The sequence below is a fragment of the Lactuca virosa genome, chromosome 7, assembly GCF_052849685.1.
Source record: "Lactuca virosa cultivar CGN04683 chromosome 7, Lactuca_virosa_CGN04683_v6, whole genome shotgun sequence".
Taxonomy (NCBI): Eukaryota; Viridiplantae; Streptophyta; class Magnoliopsida; order Asterales; family Asteraceae; genus Lactuca; species Lactuca virosa.
The window spans coordinates 232,511,457-232,536,344 of record NC_136432.1 but is presented as its reverse complement, the minus strand read 5'-3'; the positions used below and the strand labels follow the sequence as shown (position 1 = coordinate 232,536,344).

The 24,888-nt window shown below is 33.3% G+C and overlaps 1 pseudogene; it reads left to right on the top strand.

The window, feature by feature from the left end:
* The first annotated feature begins 689 nt into the window (after window positions 1-689).
* LOC145125074 (vacuolar iron transporter homolog 1 pseudogene) lies at window positions 690-1,546 on the top strand (annotated as a pseudogene).
* Window positions 1,547-24,888: the final 23,342 nt, after the last annotated feature.

The following is a 24,888-nucleotide window of genomic DNA, read 5'->3' as shown; positions in this document are numbered from 1 at the left end:
ACCAAATATACATATACATATTTATGGCACTACTTTAATTTGGACAAATATACATATTTTTCTTAAGAATCCAATATATATGGCACTACGTACCTTTTTTCGTACTACTAATACCACCATGTCTACCTTGGTCGTACGTTTAATCGAAGTAATTAATTTAAAGCTTGTAATACCATCTTTGTTGTAAATATTATTTCTAAGACATATATAGTCTCTCTTGTTATAAGAAAAATAAAATATATGAGAGAATATATCAGTGATAGGAGTTGACGAAAGAAAGGTAGTGTATTAATGCTTCATAGTAGTGTAGTCTATATATATGCCATTTGTTTGTCTGTATAGCTAGGCATAATTTCCCAATTTGAATATTGTACTTGTAGTGAATTACCAAGCATGTGTTTTTATATAGCACCGGCCGGTGTAACTTTTAGGGATGTTTTACGACAGATAAAAAGTCTTTTTCTTTAACAGCAAGGGAATTTTATTAAACCGAAAGGACAAGTGAGACCCAAGGCAAGTGTACGTAAGTCCCAACCGTAAAGGCATGCATGAGCCTAAAATACTATCTAATTGTTTTTGTATAACCTAAAAGTTTTGTTAGTAATGGTTATCTTTCCATCTTTTCTTGGTCCTTCCTCTCTCTATAAATATCCTCTAGAGGGAAACTGTTTTCCCACAAGCAAGTTTTAGTTCCTTCTTTTTTTATCCCTCTTCATCCTTTTGTGTATTAATATTATCTTTCAACATTCACCTTCATGGCAGCTAATCAAACTGACTTCACTGTTCCAATTCCTGAAGATCATTCACATCAAATGCAATTCCAAGTGTGCACAGAGGAAGACTTTGATTACTCGCAAAGGGGACAGTGGCTTCGTGCAGCTCTCTTGGGTGCTAATGATGGATTAGTTTCTGTCTCGTCTCTGATGATGGGTGTTGGAGCTGTGAAACATGACCCCAAAGCCATGATTCTATCAGGTTTCGTGGGTTTAGTTGCGGGTGCATGCAGTATGGCAATAGGAGAATTCGTTTCTGTATACTCTCAGCTAGATGTAGAAGTTGCTCAAAAGAAGAGAGAGCGTAGAACGGTGGAAAATCAGGAAGAAAAAGAGAAGGAACAACTGCCAAATCCTATGTTGGCTGCTGTAGCATCAGCTCTTGCATTTTCGCTAGGAGCAATAGTGCCTTTACTTGCTGCTTCTTTTGTAGAGGACCATAAGGTGAGGTTGGGTATGGTGGTAGCAGCGGTTAGCTTGGCGCTAGTGGTTTTCGGATGGATAGGGTCTATACTTGGAGGAACTCCTGTGTTTAAGTCTTGTTTTAGGGTTTTGTTGGGAGGGTTGATTGCTATGGCCATCACCTTTGGACTAACCAAGCTCATTGGCTCTAGTGTGATTTAACGTCAAACACTATCATTGGTCTTTTATATTACTGCGTGGTTATGTAGTAAAATGTCTCTTATTTATGTTATAAATGTACTATATGAAGGTAAGTTATTGTGTTATCTTAATCTATGTATAACTAGTGTGATGTCCCTTTAAATTATAATAAAATCATTGTTCATTGCGTACAAGCATGCAACTATATACTTTAAATGTCTTTTGGTTTTTATACTTTCTCTTCTGATCTCTTTTATAACATCACATTTTCTAATCAACGTTTTTCTTTTGAATAGTTGAGTATCAAATGAGATTTTATTGGAGGGGTTGTTTATGTTCGCTGCTATCTTCATGTATGCTAATAAGCTGCGTTCCTTTTCTGCTTAAGTGTTTGGGCTTTTTTTGGGCGACCTAAGATTTTTGTGAGTTTTAAAGATATGAGAGGGTTGTCACCATCGGAGAAAGTGGACGGAGGGTTCCTTCAGGAAGTCCGGTTGCACCTAGTATGTCCCGAATTTCACAGTTTTGAGGTAATTTAAGATCTAAAACTTCTCAATTTTATTTTTTTTCTATTTTTCTATTAGATCAGTTAGTTTCCCAATAACAAGGGTACCACTACAAGAAATAACACCTTTAGGGACGACCTCTTTAGCGACGACTACGGGCTTTAGCGGCGACACTAGACAAAGTCGTCGCTAATGGTCTCTGTTGTCACTACAGCTGTCGTCTCTAAAGGTATTCCACCGGCGATCCAGTTGTGCCACACGCCATTTAATCCTGACCGTAGGCTGCTATAGTGATCCATCGGCTAGGGTTTCATCTGGTGGAACGTAATAGCGACGACGTGTCGCCGCAATTGATAGCGATCCGTGTGCTTTTCATCGTGACCCTTGAATTGTTTTTAGATCGGACGGCTACCAGGATCCAGAGAATGGCGCGTGTTTTTCCCTCCAACTCGTCGCCGAATTTGGTTTCGGGGTCGCCGCAAATAGCGTCGCCGCTAAAGGGTTCATCCATTTGACTACCCCCTGCGTCCAGAAAACTCAGTTTCGTTGGGTAAATATCACTCCCTCGCAAACTTCGGCGACCATCGCAAACTCCGCCGACCCTCGCAAATTCCGGCGTACTTCACCACCACAAACCACCTCTCCTTCTAGGCTTTCATTTCCCGTGAATTTCCAGCAGATTCCAGCAATATCCGGCCATTTCCGGCGAAATCTAAGTTCTCCGACGAGATTAAAACTCCGGTAAGGTGCGTTTTGCTCTTCCCTTTTATATTTCTCTTGTTTTCTCACCTATATTTAACCTTAGTTTCAATTTTTTTTTTTGTGATTTTAAGTAACTCCGGTGGTGCTCTCACAATTTCCGGCGGCTAGAAGATATTTCCGGCGACTTTCGCTTTTCCGGCGACTTTCCGTTTACCGGCAGCAGGTTCCATTTTTTTTACTTTTTTATTTTTCTGTTGATAATATATGTGAAATGTATATATTTTGTTATGTGAAATTTGCATATTTTTTGGTATGTGAAATTTGATGAAATCTATGAATGTATATGTAAAATGTATATTCAAATATGTATGTGTGAATATGTATGAAAAAAATGTATATGTATGTGTGAATATTTATGAAAAAAAATGTATATGTATGTGTATGTATGAACAAATGTATATAAAAATGTATGTATAAATGTATTTCTATGTGAAATATATGTGTATGTGTATGTATATGAAAAAATGTATGTGAAAAAATATATGTATATGAATTGTAGGCATTTTTATGTGAAAAATGTATGTGAAAATATGAAACGTATGAAAAATGTATGTGAAAATATATGTGAAAATATAGGTATTTATATGAAATATATGAAAAATGTATGTGAAAATATAGACATTTTTATATGAATTGTATGAAAAAATATATGTGAAAATATAAATATTTATATAAGGCTTTTATGGGGTAACTTTAGACATATGAAATATTTATTATTATTAGCTTGTATATTAATATTTAATGAAAACTTTATTTAAAATCATCAAATAAATTATATTTTTAAAAATTTAATAACATAGAAAGTATCCAAAAAGAAATAGTAATAACTTACTATTTTAAATAAAACAAACTAAAAATAAAATTCTACTAAAGAAATAGTATCCATAAAGATCGTTATAGTACCACGTCTCTATTTTTTTTTCAAAAAAATTCTACTAAAATAACAACGCTAAATATGAAAAAAAAATGATATATATAACAAATATATAATATCGTTTATAGTACAATGTTATAAGAAAAAATAAAAATAAAAAGTTAATACGTTAAACTAAGTTATAATTACTCAAAATAGAAAAATAAAAACAAAAATAAGTTGGGATTAAAAATCAAAATATGGAAAAAAAAGATGATATAAATAACAAATATATAATATTGTTGAAAGTATAATTTCATTTTTATAAGAATTGTATGAAAAAATATATGTGAAAATATAAATATTTATATAGGGCTTTTATGGGCTAACTTTAGACATATGAAATATTTATTATTATTAGCTTGTATATTAATATTTAATGAAAACTTTATTTAAAATCATTAAATAAATTATATTTTTAAAAATTTAATAACATAGAAAGTATCCATAAAGAAATAGTAATAGCTTACTATTTTAAATAAAACAAACTAAAAATAAAATTCTACTAAAGAACTAGTATCCATAAAGATCGTTATAGTACCACGTCTCTTTTTTTTTCAAAAAAATTCTACTAAAGTGACGGCGCTAAATATGAAAAAAAATGATATATATAACAAATATATAATATCGTTTATAGTACAATGTTATAAGAAAAAATAAAAATAAAAAGTTAATACGTTAAACTAAGTTATAATTACTCAAAATAGAAAAATAAAAACAAAAATAAGTTGGGATTAAAAATCAAAATATGGAAGAAAAAAAAAGATGATATAAATAACAAATATATAATATTGTTGAAAGTATAATGTCATAATAAAAAAATAAAAATCAAAATTAAGACGCTAAAGTACAATGGTATAATAAATAAGTAAGTTATTTTTAGTTTAAGTCTCTTCTTTTTAAATCATCAAAAGCCTAGAATTACCCGTCCGTAATTGATTTAGAAATTAATTTCGGGTTGTCCCCGTTTTGGGACTGCTTTTTGAATACCTTACCTCATTTAGGATGTAAATGTGTATTACATGATTGATTGTTTAAGAAATATTCGGTTGTTATTTTCTCTTTGCTCCTCGGTATATAATTTTATATATACTTAGGAGCTAAGGGGAAATGCTGCCGAATTTTTCTTAAATGGTCAATCATGTAATACACATTTGCATATGAGGTAAGGTATTCAAAAAGTGGGTTTAGAAGCCTACCCTTGTGAATACTCTCCCGTTATCCGGTTTCCTATTCCATCTGATTGAGTGGTTATTCTATCCTTATAAATTTTCAATCCTAATTCTAGTTCTTGTAGAGTAAACACTAAAACCTAACCTATGTTTCAGTTGCAACATGTATATTGATAAAACTTGGACTACTATTGAAAACCGTAACTCTACCCTGTTCCAACAAGGACTCGAATCTTTTATCGAGAGGTCCAAACCACACGTCGATAACAAAGGTCAAATCAGATGCCCGTGTAACAAATGTAATGTCAATAAATTTATACTACTAGCCATAATGAAATTCCATATACTTCAACATGGTTTTAGTCCACATTATGTTGTATGGAAGTATCACAGCGAAAATACAACTCATCTAGTTGTTGAAGACATACCGCGTAGTAACGAGATGGCCGATGTTATTGATGATGTTATGGGGGTGTGATTGAAAATGATACCAACTGCGACGAAGGGAACCCAGATACCGACGGTAGCGGTGTCGATGATGGATTTCAAAAGCTGTTAGAAGAAGTCCAATTAAAATTATATCCTGGACGTTTGTTCTCGTCTCTTGACTTTTTAGCAAAGCTGATGCATATCAAGGTGATCAACAAATGGACTGATAGTTCATTCGGTCAGCTTCTTGAGTTGTTGCAAACTGCATTTCCTGAAGGAAACAGGGTCCCCCCGTCACATTACGAAGCAAAAAAGACACTTAAAAAGATCGGCTTGGGTTATGAGTCGATATACGTATGTAAAAACGACTGTTTTCTTTTCTGGAAAGAACACAGGTTGTTGCAAAAGTGTCCAGTTTGTAATGAGAGTCGGTGGGTTGATGAAAATACAAAGGGAAAGAAGGTTGCTCATAAGGTGTTACGATACTTTCCCCTGACCCCCAGACTACAACGTTTGTATTGTTCTAGACACACAGCTAAAGATATGATTTGGCACAGTACCGGACGATCCAAAGATGGTACGATGATTCATCCCGTTGATGGTACTTCATGGAAAAAATTTGATATGAAGTATCCTAACTTCTCGAGGGAACCCCGAAACGTGCGCTTAGGCCTTGCTGCTGATGGTTTTAATCTGTTTGGTAACATGTGTAATCCTCATAGCACGTGGCCTGTCATACTCACCACTTACAATCTTCCACCATGGCTATGCATGAAAGAGTCCTCTTTCATGTTGGCTTTGTTGATTCCCGGCCCCAAAGCACCCGGGAAGGACTTGGATGTGTTTCTTAGGTCGTTAGTGGATGATTTGAAGCAGTTATGGAGTTTTGGTATACGTACTAAAGACGCAGCGACAAATACATTCTTCAATATGAAAGCGATGTTGTTATGGACAATAAACGACTTTCCAGCTCGTAGTAGTTTATCCGGTTGGAGCGGTCAAGGGTACAATGCTTGTCCGACTTGCAACGAAGACACTCCATCATACCGAGTATCAATGAAAGTTGTATATGTTGGTCATCGCCGGTTCTTAGATGCTGATCATCCATGGAGAAAAAGTTTGGACTATAATGGTGAACATGAGACAAGAGGCCCTCCAAGACAGTTTAGTGAGGAAGAAATACAAGCGCAACACGCTCGTCTATTGTTTCGTCCACTGGGTAAAGTAGCTGCTCAACGAGCTGGTATTAAGAGGAATCGTGAGGAGTTCTAGTTGAATTGGTCTAAAAAGAGCATATTCTTTGAACTTGAGTATTGGTCTTCTCTTGAGCTGAAGCACAACTTCGATATTATGCATATTGAAAAAAATGTGGGTGAGAGTCTTTTGGGTACTTCTTTGATGAATGATAAGTCTAAAGACACATCAAATGCTCGGGCGGACTTGACAAAACTAAACATTCGGAAAAGTCAATGGTTGAAAAAGAGTGGCAAAAAGTTCCTTAAACCTCACCCATCTTACTCATTCACGAAACCTGACCACATTCGTTTTTGTCAGTTTATAAGAGATGTGAAACTGCCTGATGGGTTTGGATCTAACATCAGTAAGAAAGTGAATGAAACCAATACTAACATTATTGGGTTGAAATCTCATGATTATCACATTCTTATGCAACGTTTGATACCCATTGGAGTTAAAGGGCTTTTGGGCAAAGGTGTTTATAAACCAATAGTAGAGCTTTGTATGTTTTTTAAGCAACTTTGCTCAAGAACACTATTGGTGAAGGATATGAAAGAAGCAAAAGCATCCATTATTAAAATATTGTGCAAATTAGAAGTGATCTATCCTCCTACGTTTTTTGACATTATGGTTCATTTAGTTTTGCATTTACCTGATGAAGCTATTTGTGGAGGCCCAGTATATATGAGATGGATGTATCCTTTCGAAAGGTATATGAAAAAACTAAAAAACTATGTCAGAAACAAGGCGAGGCCGGAAGGTTCTATAGCTGAGGGTTATGTCGCTGAAGAGGCATTATCATTTTGTTCGATGTACCTTGAAGATGTCGAGACTCGATTCAATCGCATCGAAAGAAACGAGGATGTTGTCATAGAAGAAACAAAGTTATGGGTGTTTCAGTCTAAGTGTCGACCGGCTAGCGCAAAGAAAATGAAAAATCTCAGTCTAGAGGAAAGAAAACGTCCACATTGGTTTGTGCTTGATAGTTGTGAGGAAGTCAGAAAGTATATTGCGTAAGTGTTCTTATCTTTTAATTCATTTTCTATTTTTTATTTCTCTTTATTTACTAAATATATATATTTTTCATTAATGTAGTAAATTCAAATCATTATCCTGAAAGTGATGAAAAAACCGAATTCCCTAAATGGTTCCTTCATAAGGTCTATAATATGCAAAAACAAAAATCTCCAGAGTATAACAAAGAGTTATCGACTCTTTCAATCGGTGCGCATGCGAATGCCTTTACTTACACCGCTTGCATAGTGAATGGTGTTAGGTTTATGGTACTTATGCGTGACGCCCAATGATCAACACAAAACTCGGGAGTGCTAACTGAGGGAGAAAATAAGGAGAAATATTATGGTCAGCTAGAAGAGATTATCGAGTTGCATTATCCTCATAAATATTCCACCGTACTTTTTCGTTGCAAGTGGTTCGATACTGCAGGAGTTAAATCTGATAATAATTTCACCAGTATCGACCCACAACGCGAATTGAGCAGCGAAGATCAACTCATATTTGCTACGCAAGCCAAGCAAGTATTTTACATCCAAGAACCTTCTCGAAGTGACGAAAACTACAACCAACGGTGGGTTGTTGAAAATGTTAATCATAGAAGAATTTGGGATCTACCGATGAACGATGTCGACCATGATCCCATTGAAAATGTCGACAATGATTCAACGATCTCGTTCTTAGTAATGTTTCTTCTAATTTCACTCTCTCAATCGACTTTAGCCAGCACTTTCAAAATTCTCAATCGATTGAAGATGATATTGAAGTTGACCCACCAACGAGTATCATCAATAATGTGTCTGATTGCGAGACTGATTATGATGAGGAAGATTCTGATTATGATAGTGATGTGTCAGCAGACACTGAAGTGTCTAGGGGCGAGAATGATTAAAAAAATCTTTACATTTGACTAGTAAAATAAGGTTTGTATTTGTTGTAATCATATCATATTATATGTATATATATTCATATTGTGTTATAATTTTTCAGGATGTCATTTTTTTGGATTGCATTGCTCCATCTCATGGCTGCTGTGATGGGTCATGGAGGCGACGGTGGTGACTAGCCACCACATCCGTTCGGTGGAGGTTTTGGTGATCACCAGAATTTGAATAGACTTGAAGTATTTCATCGTGCGCATGTGAATAAAAAAGGGGAATTTGTTGATCCTTTGGTTGAAGACCAATATGTAAGTTATTATTACTTCAAATTCTCTTAGTAGATTGTTGGTTTTTTTTGTGTTAGTTTTAAAGTATATTAACAATCTTTGTGAATTACAAAATGTCTTAGTTGCTGAGGTTGCTCTACAGACTCATCATATAGCCGACTCTGGTGGTGATCCAGACACTATTGATTGGATCACAATATTTGAGAAAGTGTTGGGTACACGAAGGGGGCATGTGAGAGGCATTGGGCCTAAAGCTTCTTCAACTGCGGGTACAAGTGCTCCATCCCAATGGCAGTCACAGTCACAAGCACCGCAACCAACACAGGTACTTGTGACTTAAATTGTTATCGACTTAATTCATTTGGTGCTTTGATGGTTTGATAGTTTGTTGAATTGTTAATGACTTAATGTGCTTGTGACTTAATTGTAGGATGTTTATGTGAATGCTTTTCTTCAAAAGCCGGCATTTGTGACGGCCATTGAAGACATTATCCGCTCCTTTAAAAACCAAGTCAACAACGAGGAAAACAATGATGGGGAAGACGAAGACGAAGGACCATAGTATTTCTTGTTTTATGTTATAGATGATGTTATTTTGGATTTATTAGATAGTTTATGGATTATATATTAGATGTTTATGTAGGATTTATTAGATATGTAATATTGTATGTTTGATGTTTTATGTAATGTGGTATATATTTATTTATCTATTTTTATTAAATCTGTATTTTATTTATTTATGATATAAACTATAATATCATAAAAAATAAGTTTTTTCTAAAAAAAAAAAGAAAAATAAAACATTAGCAGCGACACCTTTAGGGGCAACGTCGACTAATTGCGACGATACATAACTCCGGCAAGCTTTGTCGGAAAAACTCTGTCCGGTCATCGGAATATAAATAGAGACGACGGCATTAGAGACGACACAGGAGTATTAGAGACGGCATGTATTAGAGACGACGTCATTAGAGACGATACAGGAGTATTAGCTACGCGTTAATTGCGACGACGCTTTAGAGACGACATGTCGTCGCTAAAAGTATTAGCGACGACAGCTTGAATCAATTGCGACGACAGCTGGAATCTCTATATTTTGGATCTATTTACAAAACAAATTAATCATTAAAACGGTAAACACTTACTAAATAACTTTATAACCATTTAGTGCAGGTTTAAAGGTTAAATTGTAAAATAAATAAATAAATAAAATAAAAAATTATGGGTGCCTTTGGTCAGTAAGATTAAAGTTTAAAAACTTTTCTGGAGATTTTTATTTTTATATATATTAAATTTGTTTGTTGAATAAAACTTATATTTATTTATTAAAAAGATCAAAGTATAAAGATAATTTTTTTTAGTAAAAATACAATAGTGATAATCTATATATCATTTTTGAAATTTATTATAATTCTCTTTAATATATATCATTAGTAAATTCATAAACTACCATCTATATCTTTTATAACTTAAGAGCACTTTGTAATTGATTTGTCCTAAAAAGTGTATTTTTAGGCAAAATGCTACTTCATTGTTAATTTTTAGGTCGTGAGTACAAAACGTTTACCATAAACTACAAGTTACTGAAAATTCTTGCACAATCAAACGACACCTCGGAAAAAAGGCTTATCAGAGGTTGTTATTCTTAAATAGAACTCTATTATACACCCTATGTAGTCTACAAAAGCACTTCTTACGAAAAATCAACAAAACTTCATTTTTGTGTTCATTAATGCCTCATATTTGACAAAAAAAAAATTCATTGTAACTTTTTATCAAGTTTTACACCCTTTTATCCGGTTTTAATGAAATGGAGGCAGATGGTTTCTTTAGTGAAAAGATATACGAAATATCTTTATGTTATGTTTTTTTAATAAATAAATATAAGAATTTCAATGGTTAAATTTAAAAGAAAAAAAAGGAAAAAACATCATAGGTGACTTTTTTGTCAATAAAATCAAAATAAAAAGATTTTTTTTTCAAAGTTCCCTTCTTTCTTTTATGGAAGCAAACAATTGGATTTTTGAGATTTTGCTTCCAATTTTTCTTTGAATAGATTTGTGTATAGAATGACACTTGAAAACTCCCATTGCTTTATATATATATATATATATATATATATATATATATATATATATATATATATATATATATATATATATATATATATGAGTTTGGTCAGTATCATTGTTTTTTATGAAGAGATTAAGCAAGCTTTTTCGTTAAACCAATATACGTATGTGAATCCGATCATTACTATAGATACGTTAGTGTAAATCTTAAGGATTTTTTTTCGAAATAACAGTCATGTTAGAAGCTTTTTTTCGCTAATAGAAGCTTTTATCTTTTAAATTAAACAAAAAAACTCAAAATCCAAAAAAATCAATTGGGTGGCTTGGGAGGTGGTTATTAAAATAAAGCAGATGGGAGGTCTTGGAGTTGGGTGTCTTGATTCGGCTAATTTGGCGCTTCTCGTCGAGTGGTGGTAGAGATTAAAAAATAGGTATGATTCTTTTTGGTTTCCTCAATAAAAGCTATTCATAATATTATGATTATTAATAGTAGGTCGATTGCCAAGATGTCTATTAAAGGTGTTTGGTTGAGTATTTCTCAAATCAATTGTGATTTTGAAAATATAAGTATCTGGTTTGATAAGTTTTTAAAAGAGTTGCTCGAAAAGGTGACAAAACACTCTATCGTTGGTGTGGTGATATAGCTTTAAAAGATGTTCATCCTCCCTTTATGCAATTGAGAAAAATAAAGATTGTCTTTTGGTAGAGAGAGTCAATATTATGAATTGGCAAATTTCGTCTTTTTCTTGGAACTGGGCGAGACAGCTTAGAGATGGGATGGAAACACGTCAGTTTCGGGCATTATCGGATCAGATTGTTGTTTTCAGGTTTGATAACGGCTGTGATAGGTGGATTTGGGGAGGCGACAATAGAGATGTGTTTTCAGCGAAAGCTTTAAGAGATGTGATGGTTATTCAGTCCAATAATGGGACTTTAGATTCTTTCAATTGGGTAAAATGGGTCCCTCTAAAAATCAACTGTTTTGTTTGGAGATTGATTAAAAACATAATTCCTACTTTCTTGAGCTTAGTTAGGCGTGAAATTAATGTCTCGTCTACCTTATGTCCTTTTTGCAAAGAAACTAATTAGAGCATTGATCATCTTTTTTTTTGTCCTATTCTTCTTTCGCTACGGTTCTGTGGAGATGGCTGGTGAACTGGTCTTCCCTTCTTCTGAGGCTTCCTATTTCATGTGATGATTTATTGGATATGCTCAATTCTACTGTGGGAAGCAAAAAAATCAAGAAGCTGTGTTTTTCTCTAGTCTACACCACTCTCTGGATGATAAGGAAGGCCAGAAATGTGATTGTTTTCAGAAAAAAAAGGCGAACGATCATGATTACAGTTGATGATATTAGTTTAAACACTTTCAATTGGATCAAACAAAGGTCTAACTGTAATTCTATTGATTGACATGTTTGGAACTCCTCCCCTATTTTAGATTGTTTCTTGTAATTTGGTTTGAGCTCCTCGTTTGTGTTGTTGTTTGTTTGTTTTTCTGCTTTAATAATATGTTCATCGTTTCAAAAGACAAAAAAACTAGTTTTTAACAAAAAAAAACTCTTTTTGATTTTAATAAACCGACTTAAATAAATAAAACATATCTATACTTTTGATAATTATCTTATACAATTAAATTAATATATTTTAACAATTATAATGTCTTTATTTAAAACAAAATATATCTTATAAAATTAAATATAAATATAATTAATAATTATGATGTATTTATTTAAAACAATAATGCCAACCGATTTTATAATTTATTAGTTTTCATTTAAGAAATAAATAATATTTATTATATGGATTTATAAACCAAAATTAATATCATACAATATTATTGTTTTTTTTTTAATGTCGAAACCCTTGTATTATCTAAAGTATATTTGCCATGAGTTTTTTTCAAAATTAAAAAGTCTTATTTATTTTATTTCAAAAAAAAATCATAATTTACTAATATATATATATATATATATATATATATATATATATATATATATATATATATATATATATATATATATATATATATATATATATATATATATATACACTCAAATGAGAAGCTTAATCTGTCCACCTGGTATTAACATTTGAAAAGTATGAACTTTCTTTTGATAATTATTGTTTATAAAAGTTAATTTATTATTATTATATTTCAATCTTAGCTTATGAAATTTTCTATATTTGAAAATCTTATAGTTAGTTGTGTCAAACACATTTATATAAATAAAAGTTGTAATTTTCAGCTTTACTATAATATTATCTAGTATTGTTTTTTTTTGTTTGGTTTTCTATAAAATGCTGAAAGTGATTTGTGAAAAAAAAAAAAAGATAGCAATTTTGATCATATCATAGGTTCACGACTAAATGTCTCAGTCACAACAATGGTTTGTTTTCTTTTCTTTTTTATTTATTTATGAATTTATGGTTGTTCAATGTGTGTGGGTCTACGTTTGAGTAACAAGTGGTAATAAATTAATGCATGTCAAAACTTTTTCGATCGCTTTAACAATCAACATATGAAAATGTGAATTTGTTTAGTTTTTTTTTTTTTTTAACTAGTCAATTTAATAATTATGACTATAAATACTATGTTATTCAAATAACAAAATAAATTTTGTGAATGTGTAATCTAAAATGTTCTTAAAAGTATTTTGAATTTGTTTCCATCTGTTAAACCATTTTATTTTCGGTTAACCTTTTTATTTTTAATATGTTGAAGATATGTAATTTATAATTAAGACGATGATTGATTAATTAATTATGATTTTTGGTTGTTCACTGGGACGTACGTAGGTTTGTTAAGTGGGATATGCAACGAATTGCAAGAGATTGTCGCTAAACTAAAATTAGCTTTGCTATTACCATTAAAATAAAAATTACAATCGGACATTTCATTTGTCTTATTGATGGTAATCTATAATATTTAACCTTCGGTTTGTAAGAAATTTATTGCTAACATGTTGTATAAGAATCATTACATGAAAAGAGAGCAATAGCGGTGATAATTGTCGCCGCTAAAAATACCAGATGTAGATGTCGTTGCTATTGTCCTTGGCGGCGACAAATCGCAACTAATATGTTGCCGTTGATAACTCGTCGTTATTGCACACATTGCCGCTGCTCATACTTGTTGCAGCTAATATGTTTTCGTCGCTATTATTGTCGTCGATAATATGATGTCGACAATAATACCGGTTGTTTTGTTGTTACTATTGTTGTCACTATTAGTTGCCACATATACTAGTTGTTACCATTAATACCTTTTTTTTCTTTTTTTCTTTTTAATTAAAATAGCACCAATGATGTCTTTTTAATTAAAATAGCATCAATGATGTAGGAAATATAATACAAAATATTAAAAACTGATACTAAACATTAAATGTTTAAAAAGTAAACTAAACAAAAAGTTAATAATATGACTTAACATATGAAGTACCAAATCATCATACATCATTTTTTTTTTAAATCTCATGCATTTGAAACCCCATAAAAATTTATCAACACCTCATGCATTTGAAACCCTCACACCCTTTCACCTTCAAAGTAATTAATCACACATAATCTCATTTCAAGAAAATCACACACTCTATAAGTTCAACACCTCATGCATTTGAAACTCCCACACCCTTTCACCTTCATTATATATGTAGTTATATTAGTACATTTTTCTTACAAAAAGTCGTCATTTGGTTGAAGATATTATGATTCAAAAGTTTTCATATAGTTGAAGCATTCACGATCCAAATATGATGATTTGAAGAAATGAGTTATGTCACATCGATGGTAACTGTAATATGATTTTTTCTTTCAACCAAAACAAATGAAGCTTTTCTATTCTTTTTTTATATTCAATTTCTTATTTTGATCTTTATATGTGATTTGTATGTATTACTCAATCTTGAATGTAACTCTCCAAACATCAATGTTTTGCTTGTAATATCTTTCTCATTCTTCTTTTTCAAGAAAAACATTTTGATTGCAGGTTAGTGAAGAATTGTCATCAAGTTTCTATGGTTGAATGATGTTAAATAAAGAAAGAAGATTCAGAAAACGGATATAGATTTTTTTTGTTTGAGCAAAGTAGACGAATGTTTGTTTTTTCTTTTGATTTAAACGTATATTTATGTAACATTTTTATTTATATATTCAACCACCCAATGTTCTTATTTATTTGAGGCATCTAGGGAAAGACAACTGGAGTTGGAGAAGCAAAAACGAAAGCAAAAGTAGGATCATGTTCACGTATCAGTATCAACAGTCCAGAAGACCATAATGACCGATGTTTGGTCAGGAGATCAAGGGATTCACAAATTTTGTGGCAGCTGTGGTTTGGCACATTGGGGTGTTTATGGTGTGTCGGTTTTTTGGTGTTTCAGATGCGGTCAGAGGGTGTCGAGGGTATGTTTCTTTTGTAGTCAGCCATGCATATTAAGGCTGAGTGTCCACAGGGAGCGGATAAGATGGTTTTCGATCCTGCACCTTTAGTTTGGCAGTTACCGGATAGACGACGTGGGACAGTTTGAGTCCCAAGGGTCATGGTTTGAGTTAGCAGCTCTTCAGTTACGTCGAGTGCAATATACGCTGGTGTCATCAGTACTTTTCCATTTATGTTCACTATTTTATTGTAATCCTTGATGATATGTTGAATGGTATTTAATTATAATCGAATTTGGATTTGTATTCCATGATTATTTTTGGTTGGCTTTCTTGTGTTTGTGTGGTTGAATCTAAAAATTTGAATGGTTATGAAGTCATCGAAGTCTAGTTAATCCAAAGTGGGGTTTAGATTTGTTTATCCAGGATGCAAGATTGCTGATTTGCATGTCAACTTGAATTTTTTTATATTCCTAAATAAAGGGTAACAGTTTCGTATTGTTGTCAAGGATGAAGCTCATGTAAGGAGTTTTGTTCAGCAGTCAGTTTCTAACCTAGGAGAATGCCAAGTATTCGGGCTTATATTATCTAGAAGACTAGAAACATCGGTGGCAGTGTAAGATAGGATTAGTGATTAGGCTCAGTTCGAGGGTTGTATTGAGGGACTCTCTGCCATTTTTTGTTTGATAAAGGTTGTGGGGTTTGATAGACGATCCGAACACCTAATGGAGTTTAGTAGTGTAGGTGTCTGTTTGTTGAGTATTTGAGATATTGATACTGATTTGGCATATTTGGTTATTTAGGGAAGCCTTTTTAGGGTTAATCATTTTATGATTCCCTATAGTGCCTTTATAGTAGAAGTTCTTAGTCGAGCTCTTCTAAGGCATTGGTTTTATATTAAGGCGTATATTTTATATTTATGGTATATCTTTATTGTTCCCTATAAATAATCATTTGGTTAGATTTTGGTAAAAAGCTTTTTACCAGATTAGGGTTTTTCTCTGTACGTTCATGAGATAATCAATATTCACAAAAACCTTTATCAGATTACTTGCATGTGATGGTGATTGATTCTTGATTGTTCTTTATATTCCGCATTCGTCATCTCGGATTTATTCTCAACAAGTGGTATCAGAGCGGGTTATTGTAGATCTCAGCGATTTTTGCAAGAATCGATCTTGTTTATGGCGAAAATTTATCTTGAATCTCACATTGTTCTTCAAGTTTTGTAAGTTCTCTGAAAAAGAAAAAGTCTACTACTTCATTTTATTGCCAAATCTTGTTCAGATCTGTTATCTTCTACCCATTCTATCATATAATTTGTTCTTAATACGTATTTTGGAAGAAAAAGAAGAAGAATTTCGTGATTTGTCAAAGTATTTGTGTTCAGATCTGTTTTCTCTCACTAGAAACCTTCTCAGATCCGTTTTCTCTCTCTAGAATCTTTATCAGATCTACTTTCTCTCTCTACAAGTTCTGTCATTTGTTAAAGATCGAATTGATAAAACGAATTTATTGTTTGACTCCATTTTAGAACTTGGATTAAAGGTTACTAAACCAATCTATGATGTTAACAAAGTGACCATGTTTCAAATCAGTAGTCAATGTATGTTGAATGATATTCCTGAGTTGTATAATCTTCTTGTTGATAAGAAAATATTTGCATACTCATCTGTTATTTACCGTGAATTAAGAGATTATGAGAGAATAGTAGAACAATTTCGTATTATCAATGAACATTTAGATTGAGAAAATAAACAGATGTTGAAGATGAAAAGGGCTGAAAAAGAAAAAGAAGAAGTTCATGTTGTTCTTCAAGTTTCTGAAGAAAAAGTGACTCCAGATGTTCTTATTGAGGGGGATTCAAGTGTTTCAAGTTTTTCAGAAGCTTCACAATCCGAATCTTGTGGTTCTGAAGATAAATCTCATAGCAAATATTTGGAAATCGTGAAAATGAAGACGTTTTGTTCTATTGGAACTCAAACAGATGATTCTTTATGTTCTGAAGATGTTTTTGAAGGAATGACTCCTTACAAAAAGCCAATAATTCAAGAAGTTCAGATTTATCAAACTCCTAAGGATTGTGTTCAAAGGTTTTCTAATGTTCAGATTCAGAATAGTGAAAAGGTTGTTCAGATCCAAAATTCGTTTCTGAAGCCTAGAAACAAGAAAAGAAAGAAGAGGAAGAAGAACAAAAGTAAAATGAAGAAGTTTTGGATGCCCAAGGTACAAGTACCCAATGCTTGTGAAAAATTTGAAGTCAAGCATGTTCAAAGAAACCTTAATTCTCATTTTTCTTCAGATAAAAATGTTAGAAGTTGGAAGGAAAAGAAAAGAGAATTTAGTTGGTTTAATGAAATTTATGGAAATTTTTGTTTTCAAACTAAAAGGAGGGTATTATTTTCAGAAGATGATAGATTTTCTTCAAATAAGTGGGTGTACAAGAAACCAACTTTAATGTTGAACCTTAAATGGGTACCAAAAATCTCATTAAAGATTTTGTCCTTTATCCAAAAAAAAAAAAAAAAAAACCCGAAAAGGTGACAAATCTGGTGAAGATTTAGTCAAAGATATGAACTTTTATTGATCTTTTGATTGTTGGAAATGACAAAAAGTTGAAAAAGGGGTGAAAAAGTGACATTTTCTGCATAAAGTAAGCTGTCACCTGACACATTTCAGCAAAAAGGGCACAAGCTATCAGTTCACTGCAATTAGGGGGTTAGATTTGCATTCATGGAAATATTGGGGTTAGATTCGGAGTTAAGGGCGAAATCTGTCATTTTATTAAAATACGAGGGATGTTTTTCGGGCATTTGGCCATCTTATCTTATCCTGTTCCTGTGATCGTTCTTTGAAGCGGAGACAAACAACCACATGCAAAAGTCTAGAGGCCAATGTCACAAGATGCGAAAGTCCAAATCAGAAACCAGATTCGCATCTTCATCAACAAAATTAACGTTCAAACCGCGAATCGCTGCGAACGTTCGCAAGCATTCGTAGGTTACTATTCATCTACACACTTTCGCAGGTTACAAAGATTCGCAAACTGAAATCGGAGTTCTGAAACTCGCGGTTGATTTCTGGAATTGATCGTCCACTATGTTCATACTCCAAGTCCTCGGAATCAATCTCTCGCAATCAAGATTCAAGTTTCGTTGTTCTTGGCTCGCTCATAAACGAAGGTTCGCTCGTAATGGAATCAGATTCGCAAGTGTATCACCGATTTAACGATCGTCTACGAATCGCTGCGAACGTTCGCAGGCATTCGTAGTCAGTGAATCACGTTCGTGTTTATGGCTCAATGGTTCGCAATTCCAAATCAAGCGTTCTGTGATTCGTTGTGGTGTTGTTCGCAGGTTGCAATTGTTTGGAGTTCTTATGATTTGCAGTCCTCATTCGCATTTACAGCATTCACAGTTGGCGACGAAGGTTCGCATTTAGAATCAATCGGAGGAGTTCCAGTCGGTCGTAATTCAGTGTAATCAATTGATTCGCAGTTCTTGGTATTGGAATTGGAGGAAACTACTTTCGTATTCTTGGAATTTAATCGATTCGCAGGTTTGGTAAATATCCGTCATCCGTATCTTTCGTGGAGTTCAGGGATTAAAGATTCGCAATCGGATTTCAAAACAAAATCGAAATGGAAAATGGGATTCAAACAAAATCCGAACTCCATAGGAATCAAATTTTCATGAAATCAGAAACCAAAATTGAAAACTCGTAGCAGTCGGAATTCAAAGAAATCGTATTCAGAAATCAATTTTGCATCAGAATTTTCATCAATCGTATTTTATGTCACAGAGTTCGGAATCAGAAACAATCAGAGATTGGAATCGTATATCAGAAAAGACATCAGTGATCGGATTTTTCTTTTATCGTATTCAATTTTTACTTTCAAAGTCAAAAGACGTTCATTCCGATTACATGAAGAAGATGGTTGAAGTTTCAAGTTCAGTCCCCAGTTTTTACACAGCTTGACAGCTTTAACCCCATATTCTTAATCCTTTCAATCTTTTGGGATATTATCACTTTTAACCCCTTCTTTCCAAAAAAATTTCATTTCTTATCCTTTTCTTTGGTCTTATTCATTTTTAATCACTTCTAAATTATTGCTTCTTTTTCTATTCTTTTGTCTAAATTTAAAAATCGAAAAATACAAAATTATTTTTTGTTATTTTTTCGGTTTTATTGTTTGAGAATTGCGATTATTCTCAAAGGGATTTATTTCATCTAATCTGACGGGTTTTGAAGATTGTTGGTGATTCTTCTTAGCTTTCCGGATTCTCTCAATGGTATTTGTTGAAGATTGAAGGGGGAGTGATGATTATTCAATGGGGAGTTCGTATTTGGAAGATTATTCTTATTTCTCTCGCTTTGAAGACCGCATGTGCTGATAAGTTTCACAATTTAGGGTGAGAAATGCCAAGAAGATTGGAAATCGTGATCTTCATCAGTTTCAACATCTAGGGGGAGATTGTTGAGTATTTGAAATATTAAAACTGATTTGGCATATTTGGTTATTTAGGGAAGCCTTTTTAGGGTTAATCATTTTATGATTCCCTACAGTGTCTTTACAGTAGAAGTTCTTAGTCGAGCTCTTCTAAGGCATTGGTTTTATATTAAGGCGTAGATTTTATATTTATGGTATATCTTTATTGTTCCCTATAAATAATCATTAGGTTAGATTTTGGTAAAAAGCTTTTTACCAGATTAGGGTTTTTCTCTGTACATTCATGAGATAATCAATATTCACAAAAACCTTTATCAGATTACTTGCATATGATGGTGATTGATTCTTGATTGTTCTTGATATTCCGCATTCGTCATCTCGGATTTATTCTCAACACTATTTCGTATCTGTCACACCCCCAAACCGGAACGACGGAAACGTTCGGGGGTAGAGGGCTTCATGTTAAGTATCACAACACATGCATCATAGTAATCAAAGTAACAACAACCATCGTATTAATAATATAAAGTTTATATTGTGTTCAAAATATTTCATGATTTACACTAAAACTATAGCAAAAGATAAGACGTTAAACTCCGTCTTCGCAACGCCTGAGAGGGTACCTGTCTATTAACGATCCTGAGAATACAAGTGGTTTGAAAAAGTGTCAACATTAAAGTTGGTGAGTTCATAAGTATTTTTGTTATAAAAGTATATAATTTATTCATTGGAAAAGTTCGCCTGTTCCTCCAGAAAATCCTATATTTTCTTAATGAGTAATAGGAGCGTACTCGTTCCTTCTATGATCATTTAGTGAATACAAATGATATATAATACAGATCGAATAGACAGTTGAATGTGTGGATCTACCCTAAGCCCATAACCAAACAAGGAACAAGAAATGAGGCAGAAGTCACACATTCCACTGTCTGCCGGATCTTCATTACATATAACTCTAGTTTATTCACCAAGTAATCACAAAATTAAAATTAATGATTCTTTTAGATATAATGAATGTGTTTCCTTCAGAAAATCCTATATTTTCTTAGTAAAATGGTAACCATAATAGTCACTTCTATAATTACTTAGTTTATACTAACTATATATAACCTAATATCGAACGGACAGTTGAATGTGTGAATATGCCCTAAGCCCACAACAAAACAAGGAACATGAAATGAGGTGGAAGTCACACATTCCACTGCCTATCGGATATTATTTATATATAACTCTGATGTATAAACTAAGAAATTATAGAATTAACCATTAAAGGTCCTTTATGTTATAATAGTTTGTAAATAAGTGTTGAACCTTTTGTAAATATGTTCCTAGTTGCACTTACTCTATTGTAAAACATTGTTTTCAGTAATAATTGTTATTGTTTTCAGAAAGTTAAATCGAAAACTGTTTACCTTTAAAATAACGATGTTTATGATAGAAAATCCTATATTTTCTATAAAACTGATTTGTAGTTTTAATCGTTCTAAGACCGAAAAGCACAAGTATAATTACCGTACTTAGTTTACTGATACCTAGTTTTATTTATGCGAAAAACTGGCTGAAGATGTGTTTGCCTTAAAAACTTGATGTGATGATACTACCCTCCTATGATCACTTAATACATACGAGTTGTATATAACCGAGATCGAACAGACAGTTGACTGCGTGAATCTGCCCTAAGCCCACAACCAAACAAGGAACAGGAAGTAAGGCGAAAATCACACATTCCACTGTCTATCAGACTTCAATTTTATCTAACACTATTGTATATACTGAGTAATCATATAGTTAATATCCCTTGAGACTGCTTAGGAAAAGTATATTACTAAGTAAATATATCGTTGTTTTCTCCTTGTGAGTTCTTATAACCATACTGATATGACGGATATCCTGATATGACATGAATCATTTGTGAATCTCAAAAATGACGTTTGTCACCCGCAAACCTACCGGTCAAACTATAGCTAACAGTCAGGGTGCGGGATTGACAATCCCGTATAGATCTATATACAAACTCACGCTCTCCCTCCAGGAGACTCTGGTTCTTAAGGATAGACTTCCTTTGGTACTTAGGTAAGTACACGAAGACGTGTCTCACAATTAGCTTCAACGAATTTACAAGTAATAATGCGAAAACCTTTTTATAATTAACAAGTAATTTTGTAAAAATATCCCTTTATTCCATAAACTATACTTAGTATAGTTTATAAGTTTATTTCCATGTTTTAACCTGGACTTTGTAAAATAGTTCATATGATCCATAAGCTATACCTATTATAGTTTATGAGTTTATTTCCACGTTTTAACAAGTTTCACGAGTAAATGCATAATAATGTTAAGAAAAACATAATAAGTAAATTAAATTTTAAAACACAAAATTTCTTGTGTTTTACTTGTATCCCCCCCCCCCCTAAAAACATTGAAAAAGCTTGGAAAAATATGGGGGTATGAACTCACCTTATGTGTGGTAACGGTTTTGTTAACGGGATTGAAACGATGATTCTTCGAGGTGGCACACGAAATGATAATCGTATCCTAATGTTTAAACACATATATATGTGTGAATATATGTTTAATCTATAACTTATAAATTGTATAAACACCAAACTTGATAGATACTTACCAAGTCTTATAACTTGTTCTAAAGAGAAATGATCCCCTAGAGTGATTTGTTCTTGAAATGAAAAGGAAGATGGGTTTGATATTTGAGAGAATTTAAGGGTAGTGTTTTCGTTCACTAGATATAAGAATGAGAATAGGACTTAAGTTGTGACTCATGTATGAAGGAAATTATGAGACGGTGAATGTAAGCTTAGGAAAGTGTGTCAAAAGGATCACCATTGAGGTTTTCGGGCATATCTTCACATGGAGAGAAGTAAATTCGGTCATGGTGGTCCAATAGCAAGTGAATTCGGTCTTGGTTCTTCTAGAAAGGGTTGATTTCGGTTTCAAGTCAAAGAGAACAAAGAATTCGGTCTTAGAGTCAAAGGGAGAAAGGAATTCGGTTCTAGGGTCAAAGAGATAACTAAATTCGGTTTCTAGTCAACAAGGAAGGAAGTAATTCGGTTTTTGCTTTATTCCTAAGTGTAAATTCGGTTTTGAGTTTGGGAAAAGATTCCCCAAACTGAATTCTATATATACATGTGCTATTTTTATGTTTTAAACTTTATCCTTTTGCCAAACTTGAATTTTACTACCCTAAACTAACTTAGGCTTTAATCCATGCTAAGTTATAACCTTATAAACAAGCCCTAAAGACTATAGAAGATACAATGCAACAAGGAGTGCAATGTAAATTCACTTGTATTAGGTTAGGTTTTAGGCTTTGCTAGGTATAAAAATTTGGAGTTGTGACATTATCCCCCCGTTAGAGGGAATTTCGTCCCAAAATTCGAATTCTTAGTGGTTACTAGGAACTAGGAAAGAGGTAGGTACTTTGGTTCTATCTGATCTTCTGTTCTGATTGGTGGAGAGTGTGTGGGTTTGGCTTACTTGACTATGTTTATCCAACTGGTAGAATGTCCACTCGTAGTTCTGGGTAGCTTTTGTCCTTAAGTTCATGGTAGGACGCATACATGGTTCAATCATCATTGTATCGTGTATATAAGTCGTATATAATTAAGATTATAAAGATGGTCGGATGGGTGGCTCTGCCCCAAGTCCACAACCAGACAAGGAACAGGAGATAGGGCAGAAGCACACATCCTAGGTCTATAGAATCTTAATTATATACCACCCTCGCATATACACTTAACAATGATAGGTTAACCGTATTTATCCCTAGCCTCTGTGCTTGAACTTGACTTGCTGCATATGTGGTATTCCCAAAAGTCTGTTGGGGATACTTCGGGAAGGTTACGGAAGAATATAATACTCCTCTCATGAGTACTTTGGAGTTTTTGAAGCGAGAGACGATTCCGAAGTTCGTATCTGATTTGTCGTTATGAGCAACGAGAATTTCATTAGGAAATTGATATGGAGAGGACCAAGGCAATCCATTTCTAAAGACGACATCGGAACTTCTTATCGTAACGATTGTTAAGTCGATTAGGAAAAAGTGTTTGTTAGAACGATGAATTATTCTATGTAATTGTTTTCAGTTCTTTTAGCTTTATCCTTGTTATTACTACTGCGAACATTATGTACCGCATTTTGCGAGTACTAGCAGTATGAGTGTTCTGATAATTGAAAATAATTAACTTTCATAAAATAATCCCTACCAGGTCCTTATATAATCGCTTGGTGTATACAATTCATATATAATTAAGATTGGAAAGACAGTCGACTGAGTGAATCTGCCCTAAATCCACAACCAGACAAGGAACAGAAAATGAGGCGGAATCACTCACTCTAAGCCTAAAAATCTAAATTATAAATGACCCTAATGTATACACTAAGCCATCATAGTTTACCTGCAAGGGTTCTTAGTTTTTATATGAACGATGTGCTAACTTATGATTTTAAATTTTAATTGTTAAATATTTTCCGTGAAAATTTGATGTTTAATTATTGTTGTTTAGAAAACGTACCAAAATCCTAGAAGGTTCCTCGTTGCTCCTTTATGTCCTATCGGTAAACTCCTCCCGTTCCTCCACCATTCTTCTCTGTTGGACAATCTCTTTTGAAATGTCTCATTTCACCACATAAATGGCATATTGGACTTACTCCGACATTGGTGGTCGAAGTGATGTGTTGGATCGGAGTCCTACAAAAGTGGGCGGTGTGTCCCTTCTTGTTGCACTTATTGCATTGCAACTCTCGGCAGATTCCATAATGATGGTAGTTGCACTTATTGCATTGTGGGAGGTTTCCTAAATATGGTGTTGTCGGTGTCGAGATAGTAGGGTCGGTGGGGGTAGGGACTGCTACAGCTTGTTGCCTTTTGATAGGCCCTTGGATCGAACTGCCCCCTTTTTCGTTTCGGAACTTTCGTTTCATGTTTTCAGGTTTGTGGGTTGGGATATTCTTGTAGGTAGATACTCGTTGGTTTCCTAGATCGTTATTACGGTTTGAATTGTCTACACCATTTCCATTTTCACTAGCGTTATTTGCATTGAAATGTGCCATGACGGCTGTCATGGCGGTCGTAACCGCAGCTTGAAAAGTAGCAGAGTCTATTTGCAGAAATGGCGTTTCGTCGGTTGGCTGGTTATTTCCATGTGAAGACATAATTTTGTTACATGATGTGAAACGAGTCGATAAGTAATTATGGTTGTTTCTAGTTATACTTTATCTATTTATATATACATATAAATTTCTCGTTTTGTTGTGTGGTTCTCAATGTTTCTACCTACATCCCTATGATGCATTCCTAGTAGAGAGTAGAAATAAGTTTTGTACAAAGGTTAAGTTCACCCGATAAGTCTATGAGAAGGCATCTTTCTACCATAAGTTTTAAAAGAATGAAACAG